This window comes from Diabrotica undecimpunctata, unplaced genomic scaffold (assembly GCF_040954645.1).
Source record: "Diabrotica undecimpunctata isolate CICGRU unplaced genomic scaffold, icDiaUnde3 ctg00002668.1, whole genome shotgun sequence".
NCBI classification, from domain to species: domain Eukaryota; kingdom Metazoa; phylum Arthropoda; class Insecta; order Coleoptera; family Chrysomelidae; genus Diabrotica; species Diabrotica undecimpunctata.
In genome coordinates, this window is record NW_027313875.1 from 1 (window position 1) to 13769 (window position 13769).

Below are 13769 nucleotides of genomic sequence, written 5' to 3' on the forward strand. Positions count from 1 at the left end.
CGCGCTATCTCAGAGTATCAGCTAAAAAAAAGGTTAGGGTTTTATTATTATCATAGTACATATGTATACTGTAAAAATTTTTTAGCAGATTTACTTTCTTCCACTACATAAATTACCTTTATATATACGGCAATGTTATTAAATTATAAGCAAAAATGTTGTTAGGACTTTACTAGTAAGGATGGTAAAAAGAAAATAATATTAGTCCAGTCGTCAGAGAAAAAGGATACGCACAAGCTGAATTTTGCTGAGAATATAAATTTTAGGACCCAAAAAAATATTCAAAAAAGCTTGCCACTCCTACCCCTGACTTTCCCTAAACCCTCCACGTGGGAAGGGGAGAGGACATCCAGTTACCAAGAATCTGTACGACGTAAAAAATAAAAAATGTAGCTGAGGTAATTTTGAACTAATTAGCACTTTTCGTGTGGAAAAAATCGTTCGCTCAGAAATAACATTTGAAGCGACCGGCGATTTTAAATGTCGCTATGATTTTTAGAGGTTCAGTAACAGTTTCGTCTCCTGACCACTGGAGTATATTGACATCATGACTTTTGTTTTTTGGGCCCGTCACTTTCCTCACTTTGGTGTGCTTTATTTTAAAAATTTGTGTCAAAAATTTCAGCTGTTTATCATTATCCAGATTTAGCCATACGGCTTATACTCACCTAAGGGGAAAATTCGCTCATCTCAGATACCTACGGTATCAAAAATATTGAGCTCTGGTGGGACTTTTTCCATGTTATCGAGCTCTAAGTGACTTGGTATGCTGAAGTATCTCCCAAAAATTTTCGTACACATCTGGACGTCGCGAGGAGTACAGCTTTCTGCATGGTCTTATAGAGATATTCATTTAGACCCAGCTGTTTTATGTTATCTGGTAGGTTTTTGGGAATAACACCAGTAGTAGATAGAATAATAGGTACTGTCTGTAAATCACTATTAATTATCACTCCGAAATTAAGGAATGTCCATTAATAAAGTACGGCAGTGATGGGTTATTTTTGCCGATATTTAAAACAACGCATTTTTCAATGTTAAGCGGAAGTAACCATTCTGAGGATTATTTGAATATTGCCTCAAGATCGTATTGAAGAACATGTTGGTTAATAGTTGGATTCACATATAATTTCGTATCATCAGCGTAAAACGAAACCTTACTGGATACAATGAGCGAAAGATCACCAGTGTAGACACAAAAAAGTAGCGGTCCAAGTACTGATCCTTGTGGTACTTCACTCTTGACTGGCTTATCTAGTGAGTGGTCTTCCCCAACATGAACCCTGAAGTATCTGTATGATAGAGAATCTTGAATCCACATATATTCCAATACCATAGTGATCCAATTTTGCTAGTAATCGACGTTTTGGAACACGGTCGAAAGCTTTGGAGAAGTCTAAGTAGACTACATCGACAGGATTTCGATTGTTTAAAGCTAATGACCAATCATTTACACAATGAAGTAAGTTTGTGATCGTTGAACGACCTTTAATAAAGCCATGCTGTTGAGGATGGAACTAGGATAAGGATAGGAACCAGGCTGATCGGACGATAATTATTTCAATCAAGTTTATTTCTTTTTTGAATATAGGAGTAACCGAAGCCAATTCCCAGGACGAGTGGAGAGAACCTTGATTAAAAGAAGCATTCATTATAAGAGATATAGGGATGGCTAAATATTCTGCACATTGCTTGAAGAAAAACGAGGTGAGTCCGTCTAATCCAGTTGATGAATTATTGCGTGATTTCCATAAATGATGTTTAATTTTATCCGGTGTGAAAGATATATTGTCAAGAGTTTTAGACAAACGTGGGCACATTATTTGAGGAATGGTATCGTTAGGTTCGTCTATAAATACCTGAGAAAATAATAACGATAAACATTCCAAAGATTCGTTATTCGAAGAACATCATGTAGAGAACAAATAACAAGACGTGAGTAAGAAGGCAACGAATCACTAAATTGTTTAAATTTGTCTAATCTAATGGATAATCGAACAGGTTCTCCATAAAGTTTAAGATTTATATCTTGTTTGACTTTATTCTTCTTTCACTGAATACTATTCCTCTTATTTAGACTATAGATCCGCAACTTATAAGTAATATTAGGAAACTTAAGGCCTGCGTTGTGAAGAACATTGTTTCTCTGGTCAGATCCATGGGATGGTGATGGAAAAGAGTAAGTGAAAGAACACGATCAAGAACTGAGTAGGTACTGATGAGTTTCTGGAACTCAAGAGGGATCAGCATCACTATAGAATGAATCTACTTTTTTTTTCTAATTAACAAAGCTCTTGTAAAATGGATGAACGTAACGTAACGTAACGTAAGTTTTTCAGAAAAACTAACTGGTTCCACTGTAAACAGTGCGAAAGTCATTCAAAACTGACTCATTATAGCCTGTTCAATATATATATATATATATATATATATATATATATATATATATATAGTATGTTCTAGTTTAAGCACAAACTTGTATCTTGTGGTAACAAAGAACAATTCTCATTTGACACCACGTAAAAATTGAACTATAAAAATTCCACTTTGAGCAACAATAGTCTTTGTTGGTTATTCGCTATAAATCATATTATAACTACAAAAATTAATATATTTCTTACCTTTTATAGCACACGCCACAATGACAGTAAATATCGTCAGTAGATTCAAGACAGTACAAATATTATTGAACATAGAAGATTCTTTCATACCAACACATAGAAGAACTAAAAAAAAAATACATAAAATTTAATAAAAAAATTTCTTTTGAGTAATGTCAAGAGTATCTTTTAAGTTTTTACAAACGATATCTAAATCTCAGTAATATGCTATTGTGCAAGAATGTTATCGCTATGTTATTAGAGTCTCCCAAAAAGATTTCCTTTCTTATCATTGTAAGTAAAGACTAAAAAAGAATGTGAAAAGGCATATTCAAATAATTTCCCACAACTAACGTTATCCCTAGCTTTCGATTTGTTCTTTCAGATGGTTCATTTCCAAAGTGCGAAAACACCTGAACTGTGCATCTGTTGTACTCAATAACGGAATTCGGCCATTAACCGAAATTTATACCCACAATGCGTTGTGAATTTCGTTTATTTCTCACATCGCGTTTCGGGTATTTTTGACGTGGAATGCGTTGTGGATATAATGCGAAGACTCACATGCGACAATAGGAGGACCGTCGGACACACATGACGATTTTTCGCGTTATGGGCAATACAAAGCCCACAAAGGGAAACTTCTAATTTAAAAAATGTAAAAAAAATCTATAATATAAAAATGATTCGCAAAATGTATTGGTAAGCGCATAACTCAACAACGCATGGACCAATCTTAACAATTCTTTTTTTAAAATGTTCCTTGAAGTCTAAGGATGGTTTTTAGGGGAGAAAAATTTGAATAATTTCCGGGAAAACTCTAAAACAGCCCTTTTCTTTTTCCCATACAAATATTTTATAACGAAATGTAGAGTCAATTTGAACTTAATTGCTATTCAATAAAGTTTATATTAAATTACAAGCACACACTGTTGTCTAAATAATGTACGTGTGTTCCTAACGCCGAAGAGTCAATTTGCGCTTTATTGTCGCTGCACAAAGCGAGAGCGAGAGATTCAACTAATAATCGTGCGAGTTTGAATCGAGCTGCTTTCAATTACGATTTGTCAATTGATTACAGTAACTACCAATGTATTACTATTGGATCTATGAACTTGGTTTGCTCTAATTGTAAGGTATTGAAATACAAAAATTAAGCCAATGGATTGTGTTGCGCGAATGGAAAAGTGAAATTGATACCATTGGATCCACCACCAGAGCCATTGTACTCATTGGTTTCAGGAATAGGACCAGATTCCATACAGTTTTTGTCAAATATCTAACAATATAACAAATGCTTTCAAATGACGACGTTTGAGGCGTCCATCCAAGAGTTGCTGTATGATCTTAACACTTTAAAAGAATTAATTCAAAAAAATCTACCACTATTGAATGAACAACAGAAGTATGTATTTGATACAGATATAAAAGTAACAAATGATAAAACTGAGGGGATTTACTTCTTAGATGCACTTGGTGGTACAGGAAAAACTTTTTTGATTTCATTGATATTAGCAACAATTCGCTCACAAAATAAAATTGCACTTGCACTCGCTCCGTCGGGAATTGCAGCAACTTTGCTTGATTGTGGTCGAACAGCCCATTCAGCACTAAAATTGCCATTAAAAATGCAAAGCAACGAAACTGCAACATTTTGAAGAACTCTGCAATGGCAAAGGTTTTGCAGCAATGTGAATTGATTGTTTGGGATGAATGCATGATGGCACATAAAAAATCTTTGGAGGCTTTAGATAGAACTTTACAAGAACTACGGAGCAATCATAACCCATTTGGTGGTGCAATGATTTTATTAGCAGGAGATTTTCGTCAAATATTGCCAGTGATTCCACGATCAACGCCAGCTGATGAACTCAATGAATGTTTAAAGTCCTCCAATTTATGGACACATGTCAAGGTATTACACTTAAGCAAGAATATGCGTGTCGAGTTGCAAAATGACCAATCTGGAGACACATTCTCTAAACAACTCATTGACATTGGTAATGGCAAATTTCCTGGAGTCTATAAAAAATGGAGTCTATAACTCCTTGACTGGTTGCATTAACTTTCCTCAAAGTTTTTGTCAGTTTACTCGATCAAAAGATGAACTTATTCAAAAGGCGTTTCCAGATGTTGCTCAAAATTACAGAAACCATGATTGGTTTAGCGAACGGGCTATATTGGCTGTAAAAAACATATATGTAAATGGATTAAATTTCAAAATTCAAGAACAAATTACAAGCGAATTGAGGATATATTGAGATAATTGAGGATATATGATTCGGCTACTAAAAAGATGATGTACGCGCTATCTCAGAGTAATTTTTAAACTCGCTGGACTCAGCGAGGCAAACAGTTGCGTGTTCCCGTGTTGGAAAATCATCAGATTTGTTTGTATATTCACCAGATAATCAAACAAAAAACATTGTATATCATAAAGCACTACAATAAAAATAAAACAGATTTGTATTAATAATTATGATTCACTTGATTTACAATAAAGCGATTACTGAAAATACTTATATACGTTTTATTTCATTATTCTTTATTACATCGGTTATTAACCTTATGTTAATAACAATAATAATAAATAGTTAATTATCTCTATGTTTTGTCATTAAAGCACCCACTTTATAAATATTTGTCACCTTTGGGTTCCCACTATCCCTTTAGATTATTTTTCAGGTTTGAACCTTAAGTTCCCCTCTTAGTTTGAGCCCTCTGGCAAACATCCCAGTCGGGGTTTTTGGTGGGTCCAAAAGGGTGGCCAAAGTTCGTGGAAGCGAAGATACTTAGGTCACCAGAGCTGACCCTCACACACCGCCCTATCATCATGGTGACGGTTCTGTTCAGGAGAATTAAAGAAATAAACTGCCACATTCCAAATCTATTTGACAGAACGAAGTCTGTTGGGTCCGCTAGTACGTTAATAAAAATGATGGCTATAAAATATGTATATGATGCTAATAAAAATACATTTACCCACATAACGAAACTTCTAATTTTATTTAAAAAATACAGATAAAAATAAGTTTTAAACACAAAAATTGTTAAAAACAAATTTCATTTATTTTTGCATGTCAGCGATCCATGACACTTTGAATTACATTGTTTGTTCCTTTGTTTACAGGAACATTTCTTGTCGCCACAAAACCTTTTACAATTGCATCTGAGAAAACCTTGACCAGAACCTTTGGATGACATATTTGCTGTAGTTCTCAAGGGTATTTTTTTACTACTAATATCATTTGATTTAAACATGAATTGCTAATCGGTTTGAAAGAGTTCCTTTAAGTATAAATATTTAAGTGTAAGCCATCATTATTAATTTCAGAAACAATGGCTAATACATTTCTTGGAGTTAATCGACCTCTATCAACATCCGCCTCTCGACTGAAGAGATTAGTCCCCTTTTTTAAAGGAGCAAATCTTTTATTTGAATGCCTGAACTCTCATTTTATGTGATTCTTCTCTCTCATTCAATATTCTCTTACTTCTTTGGGTTAACTGATCATCATTGAAATTGCCGTCAACTTTGCCTTCTTGTATATAGGGTGCATCTTTATTGTTTTTAATCAGGTTATTATTATCCAGGATTTCTAAAGGTTTAATCATATATTTGTCTTGAGTCTAAATTCTCTTGGCAGGGTTTTACATTGTTGCTTTCTCCCTCCATTTTTTAAATAATCATCATGTTTGTTTTCCATGCTATTTATTAATTCTTCTAAGTCTTCTTCATTTTGTAGTTTATCAAGAACATCTTTCGGAAGGTGTGCATTTTCTAAACCATTTGTTTGTCTGCTGCCAAACACGGCTTCATAAGGACTCCTACCAATTCCTCTATGAAAAGATCTGTTTTTCTTGGACTGTATAAATCTCAACCCTTTGGACCATTTTGTATTATTATTACCATTTACCGAGTTAATCAACATATTCCGGACATCTTGATTAGCCCTCTCTACAGAGCCTTGATACAGTACCATTGATACAGTGGGAAGAGGGTTTGGCCTAAACATAAACTGTTCAAAAACAAAACACATGGTGTTTAGCCGTTTAGCACATCAAGATGCACGATTATATGTTGATGATCATATAATTCAAAGAGTGTCCAGTTTTAATTATCTTGGTTGCCATATTACTAAACAACTAGATCCAGATCAAGAGATAAAACGTAGAATCGAGATAGCCCGCACGACATTTTTAAAAATGAAGTCATTCTTCTGTAATGATAACTTGCAACTTCAACTTCGAAAGCGCATGGTTAAATGCTACATTTGGTCAGTCCTCTTATACGGTGTCGAAGCATGGACGTTACAAATATCCATCATTAATCGTCTGGAGGCCTTTGAGATGTGGCTGCACAGACGTATACTAAAAATTCCATGGACGGCTATGCTGACAAATGTGGCAGTCCTTGAGAGAGCAAATGCTGCTCGCGAGCTGCTTAATAACATCAAATATAGAAAGATGGCTTATTTTGGACACGTAGTAAGGGGAGACCGATATAATATTCTTCAACTTATTATGATGGGTAAAATCGAAGGACGCAGAGGAATTGGTAGAAAGCAGGCCTCTTGCTTGAAGAATATCAGGGAGTGGACAGGAATGAGGACAGGTGAGCAACTCTTTAGAATAGCTCAAAACAGAGACAGTTTCGCTATGTTAATTGCCAACGTCAAGGGGACTTGATAGGGCACGTTAAGAAGAAGACAGAGCCTTGACTTTATGAGTATCTTGGTAGACCGTAAACTATTTTCAGACCACGCCATATAGTAGTCAGCTCTACAATAAGCGAACTCACGGCCGTTATCACGTTGCAAGATATATGGGGCACCTACTAGACAAAAAATATCAACCAAGTGGTCAGCCCTTTGTGGGTATTTATATTGGTAATAAAGCGAAATTCGTCGTGTGTTTCCGACGGCCTTCGTAGCTTCGCATTGTGGGTCATTGTAATTTATCCACAACTCGTTCTGTGCACGTCAAAAATACCCGAAACGCACTGTGAGAAATAAACGAAATTCACAATTTCGGTTGTGGGTATAAATTTCGGTCAATGGCAAAATTCAGATATTGAGTACAAAATATCCAAAAAGTTAAAAGAAACTCCGAACCTATAACATGAACCATTATTGTTTTAAAATATGTGTACACATTGTGTAATTTTGTATTATATGTTTATTTTGGGATATTTTTACTTCTTCCTGTATTACATACTTGTCCCAAGTCTACACTTCCCATATTAAATAAACAGTGCACGAGAAGTGATAAACCATTGCAAAATGTTATTTTTAACAACATAAAAGACATTCCTTGTACTACTAATATTTTATGAAACATTTTTTGACTCTTTTAAGAGCTATTTGAATAAAAAAGTATTGCTGAGTTTAGTACTTACTTGTAAGAAGTACAATGATTGCTAGAGCCAGAACATCTGGAGTGTGTGTGAGATAAGGCACATCGATGGAAAACCAGCTTGCAATTGTTAAAGCAATTTTTTTCTGAAACAAAGCGTCTATATAACTGCTCATTCCGCTAGCCACACTGGCAGCTCCTAAAAGTAAAAAGATTCTATTGTATTTGGCCCAAAATCACAAATAAAATCAGCTTACCCAATACTGCCCCCAAAAGTAAATTCCATCCCACTACGAATGCGACTAGTTCTCCTACTCCCGCATAGCAGTAAGCGTAGGCGTATCCAGTTCTTGGTACTCTAGCTGCAAATTCTGCATAGCATAATCCTAAAAAACAAAATACTGAGGTAATAGATATCAAAACTGTTTAAATTTTATAAAAAATATACTGTACTAAAAATTCATTAAATGATACACATAGTCAAACCCACTGTAATGATCTATAATTCTATATAATCATTACATAGACCATGGCGGATCTGTTTTGCGGTGGATGTGAGAAGTGGCATCCGGAATTTTGCAAAAAAAGTTTTGTGCTTACTTCAATAATATTTAATAATAATCACTCACTTATCCTCTTCCTCAAATAGGTCAAGAATATTAATAAACAATTAAAATATTTAAAAATAGACGGGACAAAATATATACCACTATATATTGAAGATCTCACTCAGATAAGAGGAGAAAAGAAACAAAACAAGATGAACTTTAGATTCACAGGTTAGGGCAAGTTTGTTAAATACATCCAATTTGTAGGACAATATACACTACCAATTTTAAATTTTCGCGGCACCTATCATCTCTTCTCACCTATTGAGCTTTTGAACTCCCTTCTGCGCCGGTTCTTCTACGAACAGCTTGTTAGAATGCCACAATGGTGACTGGCAATTAATATAGAAATTCCGTAAATCATCAATTTGTCGCTATGCACTTTAAGTGCCTTTTAAACAAGTAATTATTAATTGTTTTTTAGTAATCATGTGAACATATCAATGTAGCTACACTATAATAGTTTTTACTTTAACTTGAAAATAGACACATGTTTTGTGTGTTGTTGCTTTTACTTGTGCTTAAATAAATAATTGCCAGGCGGCTGTTTTCCAAGTTTTTTTTTTCAATTAATTCTATTTTTATAATTCAACTATATTTGTTTAAATCTGTTTTTACATGGATTAAGTAAGTGATTGTAATCCTACCAATATGATTGCACTATGTGAATTGTTTATTTTTTGAACGAATTCTTTGTAACACTGCTAGCTGTTATTATAGTAAACCACTAATAATTTTCCAACATAAACATGCCTCATTCTGGTATCAAAGAGACCGCCTTTCAAATCAAGGTTGTCAGACATATTTCCTAAAATTCCTAAGGTTATATTTAAAAAATATGCTCTATTCTCTATTCGTTATTATTCAATTGCTAGTCAACGAACGACACTCTTAAAAAATAATATGAACATATTCTCAAAAAATATATCTATAAATTAATTAACTAGGTACTAATATTTCCATGGACTCTTCACTAATGAATTAAAGCAACCGTGAACTTTGTATATATTACTTATACTCTAAGTAATTTTCGAATATCGGCAACATTGTAGTCTGGAGAGAATTTGAACCTTCCGTCCATATCGACGTTGCCATGTTGGTGAATTTAGCGGTAATACTTTTATAGATATAATGATCGACTTTTAAGAAATCAGACAACTTTTAAGAATCCAAGTTCTCAAAAACGGTTTCAAGAATTGTATTATTTTTTTCCAAATTTCATTGATTTTATACCATACCTGGAAACATGAAAAATTGCAGATATATTAATATGGTATTAAAGTTATATTCACTAATTTTAAACTCATGCATTATAGCAACAGCGAAGCGCAAAGCTATAAATCGTAATGAACACCTGTTTGTCTCGCTATGTGACACCCTAAAATATTTCCTTTTGCAGAGGCGGAGGCTTATTATAAGGTAAGTAATATTATATTTTTCTAGGATGGCATTTTTTAAGATGCGTCAACTTCTGTGTTATCAATAAATAATGACAATTATGTTAATGACAGCTCCGAATTAAAAAATAAAGATTTGCACGTACAATCCCAGTCTTAAATATGTATGAGTGTTTGAAAAAAGAAAATATTGGGATGACTGATAATGCAATTGTTCTAATTGTATCTAATGCATTGCTATTGTCGGCCAAAAATATAACAAAGTCTTCTGCCGATTATCACGAAGATATGACGGCCGATTTATTTGAAAAGTGGTTTGTTGAACAACTCTTGCCCAATATTCCGCCGAATTCAGTGATTGTTATGGATAATGCTTCGTATCATTCCCGCATATTAAATAAAATACCTAATAATAACACGAAAAAGGACGAAATTTTAAAATTTATGCAACTTAAAAACATCACTGTTCCTAAAAGATTCCAGTAAAGAAAGAATTAATTAGAATTATCAAAAGTCGGAATTTTAAAAACGAATACGTTATTGACACCATTTGCAGCAGGCACGCCATACTCTTTTGCGATTACCCTCATACTATTACATTTTTAATCCAATTGAAATGGTTTGGGGTACCGTAAAAAAACGATTGCGAAAATATAATCAGTCACCAACATTAAGCGCAATGGCCATTGAGAATATTCGAGAAATAATTAGTGGCATTAATAGCGATGTGTGGAAAAATTGCGAAGCTCATGTTGTAAAAATAGAAAACGAATATCCTGTTTTACCGGCAATAGCACCAATAGTTATCCAACCTGGGAACGATTCGACTTCAGAAGACTCTGACGATTCTTTTCAGTCCTTCTAATTAATTTCTTTACAGCTATCGCGATACATCTTGAACACTAGTATTCATTATTATAAAGTATGTCGCATTTAAGATGAAGGCACCTCTATATATCAGCTACTAAAATACATACAGATTTGACATTTTGCACAGTCATACATGTTGATAGTGCACATTTTTTTAAGATAGTCATCTGAAATTTAAATTTTAAACGCGGCTTACTGCGAATCCACAAACAGGGTAAATTTTCGATATTTTGCTTCGCGTTAGAGAAATCGGAAAAACTTATTTGGAAAAGTTGTTCCACTTATTGTAACCGCACATACAAAATTTCATGACAAAATTCGCAATTTTAGTTTTTCAGTATTATTTGTAATCTCGATCCTAAATCTACAATTGGCTGTCTAAAGATGCATCTCGGGACAGCCAACTGTCCGTTTTAGAATCCTGACTACAACTGAAGAGCTTATTTCCAAAGTGTCTTAAATCCATATAATGAAATCCATGAAATTACAGATTTTCATACAAATTTAACATACAAATTATACAATTTTACAATTTTTATATGCACTTTTAAATGGTAAATAAGAAGTTGTTTTGGTACAAATAACTTTATTCTAGACTTGAAGAAATCTATAAAGTTTAAAAAAAGAAAATTAAAAAAATCGAAATTTTGGATTTAAGACACTTTGGAAATAAGCTCTTCAATTAATGAAAAAAGTAAAAGTGCGAATTTTGACATATAACTTTGTTATGTGGGGTTATAATAATATTTGGAACATCTTTTCCAAATAACTTTTTCAGATATTTCTAACTCGAAGCAAAATATTGAAGATTCACCCTGTTTGTGCATTAACAGTAGGCCGTGTTTAAAAATTAATTTTCAGTTGACTATCTTAATTGCTGGATAGACAATCTTTTAAAATTTTCTGACAGAATGAGCCATTATTTACAGATAATTGTAAAAAAAATATTATGGTTTATGTAAAAACTAAATAATAAGTCCAATATTCTTATAAATCACTAAAATTAACAAGCTTTAATTTGAAAGAATTCATTTGTTATTTATTCGATGTTGTGAGCCCGCTCCCATTTGAAAAAAAACTGATTCTGTCCTTTGAAGAGTCCTATTCAAAAATGCCCCGTTTAAACAAATCGAAGGTTGAAGGGTGCCGGACATTTTTGCCGGAAACAATTCAAATTCAAAAGATCACCTTTTTCGGCTACGGAAAATATTGCTTCGATTTCTCACCAAAATCAATGTTGAGACTTTAGTTTAGATACTCTTGAATCACAAAAATACTCATTTATATATTTTTCAAGCCTCGAAAATGCATATTAGGTATCGCATTTTTCGGATTTTAAATCGCCTATATCTCCAAAACTATTAACTTTTGAGAAAAATGACATACATCTTATTTAGAGTCACCCAAAAACCTAAAAAATATTTTTTGGAGCACAAAAGGTGATATTTTGAATTTGTATCTCAGAGTTGAGAAATTTTCCTGAATATAATTATGTAAAAATTAATAAAAATTATATGATTTTTCTTGAAATATGCGTTTGATAACTGATCCCTTTTCTTAATTTCCACGCCAATGGTCGGCATTGGTATCAAAGAATCTCAAAAGCCGACGCTTGGCAAACTGACATTGGAAAAAGTATACCATTGATATTGTATTGCTGCTCATGTAAGTCACACATTATTATTCTCCTTTCAATCAACATGAGAGGTCACTTTTATTCCTCCTCTTTTAATTTAAAGAGCTTTACCAATCCTTTAAAACAGTATTACTCTTGCAGATTTGGACTGATGCTGTTTTGTAACTACAAAACGAACATTTTGCTAAAATACCATGGAAAATTAATATCTTGCTTTGTTTCTTTTCTCCTCTTACCTGACTGAGATTTTCAAGAGTTACAGTGTGAAAGGGGACTCCACCCCGTTCCATTGTTTTATCACTGAAGAAGAAGAAAGAGAAAAAGTAGTCAGGACAATGGAAAAAAGAAACCTACTAGACGGTAAAGGTTATTAATACAGTAAAAACTGAATATATTCTTAGCTCTAGTCCTAATTTTTAGTTTTCTAAATAATCGTAAACAATTTTTTTATACACTAACCTCCAAGTAGCGATATTATAGCTGCAATAAAAAACGATATCGCAGATGCTGGACCTGCATAGGTTTTCGCAACAGATCCTGCGAGTTCGTAGACTCCGCAGACCTAGTGTAGAACCAGCACCTAGACCAATCAGATCTACCAAGGAGAGCACTCTTGCCAAACTTGTAGTTTCTTCATTGTATGTGAACGTCTTTTTCCTGGTAATCGCAGCGAACAGTTTGCTGGGCATCTGAAAACAAAATAAAGTAGATACATTTTGGAAATTCTAGAGTTTTTAGAATAGGAAGAGACAAATTGAAGATTCATCTCGTAAACTGAAGTTATTCTGGACTAATCAAACAATACCTGTAACGATCGCCTCGGTCCTTGTCAGCGCTCCGCACAACACGTACTCTTATCACAAGTTAGTTCCAGAAAAGACAGAATTCAAAAAATCCAAGAAGGGACGCCTCAGGGCAGTATACTCTGGCCCATTTTATATACAACATTTTTTGTTTCAGACCTACCAACAAATCCAAGAATAAGTTACAGCCCAGTAAGGAAGCATGATAAAAGAATAGTCCAAAACATAAACAATGATCTCTGAAGAATCACAGAATACACCGAAAAATGGAAGATCAAAATCAACGCCCAAAAGACGCAATTCATAATGTTCACTCGGGAGACAAGTCCACCAGTAGTAGAAATAACAATGGGAGGATGCAGGATCCAATCTGAAGATTTAGTCAAGTACCTAGGAATCCATCTCGACAGGAAACTCAACTTCACGAAGAACACTCAACAAATCAAAGTTAAGGCTGCTAAAATACATAAAACATAATGACTGTATTAGACTTTTGTTTC

General features: G+C 33.7%; 1 long non-coding RNA gene across 1 annotated transcript; it reads right to left on the reverse strand.

Annotated features, from left to right (window-relative positions):
• Positions 1–2616: 2616 nt before the first annotated feature.
• LOC140432054 (uncharacterized) lies at positions 2617–13151 on the reverse strand. The gene is made up of 4 exons (XR_011949760.1): positions 12926–13151; positions 8213–8341; positions 7999–8154; positions 2617–2726 (listed from the first exon to the last, which is right to left on the reverse strand). It is a non-coding gene; the product is annotated as an uncharacterized lncRNA (long non-coding RNA).
• Between the last annotated feature and the right edge of the window lie 618 nt (positions 13152–13769).